This window comes from Nicotiana attenuata, unplaced genomic scaffold (genome assembly GCF_001879085.1).
Source record: "Nicotiana attenuata strain UT unplaced genomic scaffold, NIATTr2, whole genome shotgun sequence".
NCBI lineage: Eukaryota > Viridiplantae > Streptophyta > Magnoliopsida > Solanales > Solanaceae > Nicotiana > Nicotiana attenuata.
The window spans coordinates 951,193-955,135 of record NW_017670329.1 but is presented as its reverse complement, the minus strand read 5'-3'; positions in this window follow the sequence as shown (position 1 = coordinate 955,135).

Below are 3,943 nucleotides of genomic sequence, written 5' to 3'. Positions count from 1 at the left end.
AGTCTGTTGGCTGGCCTTGTCTTCACGAGAGGCGCCTTCACGACCGGGTTCGGGAATTGAGTCGTGACAAGTTGGTATCAGAGCCTAGGTTACTAGGTCTCACGAGTCATGAGCAGGTTTAGTAGAGTCTCGCGGATCGCTATGGAGACGTCTGTACTTATCCTCGAGAGGCTGCAGAACCTTTAGGAAAAACTTCACATTCTTGAATTCTCATCGTGCGTTCTTGATTCTGCTTGGAAAGTAACTCTTGGAAATTCCTTCCACACGTTCGCATGCGCACATGAGCGCTCAGTATCAGATGTGCCTTGATGGCTTGGGATCCCCCGATCGAGGGGCGAGATGTGATTTCTATGACTTGATGTTGGGCCAGTCTGGAGGACTTGAGGCCGAATCTTCGCCTATGGCTTGAGCACCGAGGTGCTGATTTTGCGAGCTGGTGTTATAAACTTACATGTTCAGTATTGTCCCTAATTGTGGGAATGGCGGCTGGATAGCTACGTGAAGAGTATGTTGGTACTGTGTGATGTTTCTGTATGACTTGGAAGTGTCGAAGAAGGTCTGCTGGGTGATAGATGAACCATTAAGTGTTTGATTTCCATTGTGATTGGATGTGTTGCCCCGAGTTATAGGTGCGTGAAGAATCTTTTCAAGTCTCCTAGTTGGGAGTGAAGTAAATAGCATGTTGCGGTTTGAGTTCAGACTCGGGAAGACTAAATGACTGTGTAAACGTATATTATGGTGGAAAGTGTGCTGAAGTACTAAATTGAGGCAGAGCAGGTGGGTTATCTCCTGCGGAGCGTTCTTAGGTAGTATGATCCTTATGCGTTGTTAGAAGGTCTCATGTGTAATTGAAGGGTACGTGTTGAAATTTTGAGAATCTGGGGTCGCTTGAGAGAGTGGACTCAACTGATGTAGAGATGGATGCGAGAAGTATAGAGGATTACAGTACTAGATGATCTGTGTTTTCACGAACTGGTAGATAATTTGAGGTTAATCTCACTATGATATTGTCGCATCATTAGAGTAAAAGTATTATGGGTTATTGAGTGTGTCCTGATATATGGCTTCGAGCCAAGTTGGGGAGGTTGCTGTCGATTAGCAGATTGCACGGTTATGTGCTATGTGGTTTCGTTTCGAGGTATGCTGGCGGATCAGTTCTGGTTGCAGAAATTGAGCCGAGGGTGGCATAAGTGAAGCAAAATTGTGACAAAGGTTATATGGTGCTTCGTTGATGCAGGGAAATACTAGGATGTCTTGAGCTGTTGTTGATAAAGAATGCTCAGTGTATGGAGAAGGAAGATGTTTGTTTGTATGTGAATGAGATCATATCCTGCGGTGTCAGAGTGCTAATAAGGCACGAGTGGTTCTGTTCGTTAAGTTAGGTAAATTGCAGATCGAATATGAAGTGAAAGACTCTCGAGAATGGTTTTTATTGTGTTCAAGATTCTACAAGTAACAATCAAGTGTCTTAAGGTTGTGTATGTGGGTAGAGACTGTGTTTCCATTGGAAAAGGTCAAGACTTGTGGTATTTTTATGTTGATTATGGGATCCTATTTATCGGTATCTGGAAAGTAATGGTAACGAATTCAGATTCGCGGGAAGTTCTTCAAGGTAAAGTGTTGTGGAATGTGGTATTTCTGGGAACATTGGGGAGAGTATTCAGTGGCCTATGGGTCTTAGACAGTATGGTCTTATATTCGAGCCTCGTGTGGTAAACCCGGGTTGGGGCATTGTGGTGCTACAGGAAGAGGGAATATCAAGTTGATGATGAAGCAGAAGGGAAAATTAGATAGCTGGAATAGCTTGATAGTAGACCGAATCGGTATGGTAAGGATATGATTAATTCCTTGTATGTGTTTGAGGTAATGAGCCCTTACAGGTATTGTGCAGCGAAGCTCTTGAGTTCTGACAGCTTGCTTACCTTGGTTTGGATAGCAGGATTCAGTCCTGGCAGTTTAGCTTGTGCAAATGAAACTAGGAGAGAGTTCTTGCTGGGTTTACTGTGGTTTGGAGATGTATATATCTTTCTATGGGTATGCGAAGCATGGAGTGTGTAATGATTCTTCTTCCTAAGGGGACCAGCGGAAGTTCTTGGTTAGATGAGTTACAGTTCAGTTCTAAAAAGGAGTTCATAAAATTCTTAGGCAACGGGTAGCCTCAGGTAATCAAGGAAATGGTACTGCTAATTGGAAGTGATTTGACGAGAGTATATGTCTCGGAAGAAGGGTAATGTGACCGGGCTGATGATACTTCAGTAGTATTGCGACACTTTCTTGCTAGATCGACTGTTGATATCTGGGTTTGTATGATGGCACAGGGGAATTTTTGGACATCTTTCGTGGAATGCTTGGGTACCCGAGGTGTTATATGTATTCATACTGTGGAATTTGGTAGCGGGTACAGTGATTCGTGTGCTATATGGAGATGGAGACTGAGAATTCTCAGGTTCAGACTATGTAGTGGTTGTGGATCGTGTGTGTTGGTACCGTTAGCGGCTATTGGGATTTGGAGGCCCGAGTGGATCTTTATTTGCTGGTATGTGGGATTTTGGATGTGATGTTGAAATTCAGACTGGTTGTCTTAGTGTTAGGTTGATTCGACCGTTGTTGAGCTTATCAGCGAGCTGGAGAGATCTATGAGTTGTTTTCTGCGTTGCGAGACGTTATGATTTGCGGACTATAGGCACATATGGTGCGGTGCTATCGGGATTCATAGTGGAAGTTGAGGGGAAAACCTCAGTTGTGCTTGAGTTTTGTAGCTTATGACGCTATAGGTAGATATTGTTATGCACTCAGACTGCTTATGACCGATACTCGGTATTTTGTTGTAATGAGCAAATTTGGCTCGATGTGCATCTCCTTATGTGAGATATATGTGTGGATCGGGTGGCACGCCGCCATGGGTATGTGTGGATCGGGTGGCATGCCGCCATGGGTATGTTATTTGGGTCGGGTTGCACGCCGCAACCGTGTGATGTCGAGAATAGTTTTCCATATGCTATTTTGTATGCCTTGCTTCACCATGGGTATAATGATGTGTTTGGGTTCCAGATATCAATCATGCGTGGTTGTCAATTTCGAGTAGAGCGACTGGAGGTGTCTCATGCGGAGCAGTGGTTGGATAGGATCGTGCACTATAGCGAGGCTATGTGGCGATATTACCCTATGGGTTAGATTTATATGCTCTATTCTATGATATGAGACGGATTCTCAGCCTTGTGTGGTGATGGTACTGGCGAGCTTGAGGTACATCTCTTTCAATTGAGTCATTATCATGATCGGTGTATATTCAGACCGTTGTTTATGGGTGCGCGTAGTTACGCAAGTTGAGGCTTAGGCCGTATTGATGTGTCATGTCACCATGGTGATGTGTTTGGTCAGAAGAGATCGTTGGGATCACTAATGGATACGAACGGATTTGATTTCAGCTTGTTGAAAGAAGGACATCGAGGTTCGGCTCGGAATCTGCTGTGGTATTAGTCAAAAGGGAAGGAAATGCCTTCATGAATGGTTGATCTGAGGAATGCTTATGGTCTACTGTGTGTTTCATTATCATTGGTAGAATATGAAAGTGTTGGAATGAGACTTTAGCTAATAAGAGGTTTCGATCGGTATATGGTTGTTGTGGACAGCTGCTGTGAATGGGAGTTATCGCTGCATGTGTTGGAGCTATGTGGTACATCATATAATTGCACCTGAGGTTTCAGGCATGGGCTACAGCTAGTTCGGGACTATTCAAAGTATAGGTGTGAGGTGGTGATCGTATTGATGGTTTCAGAAGTGAAAAGGTAGTTCTATGGTTTATGGGCTAGATTGGATTGGGTAATTTCAGCTATGTTGTGTTATCGGACCTATGTGAGATAGGGTGACGTGGGATCACCCCGGGTATATGCTTGGTAAGGTCATTCAGCTATTGGGTTGCTTTTAGTACAACTCTGGGTAC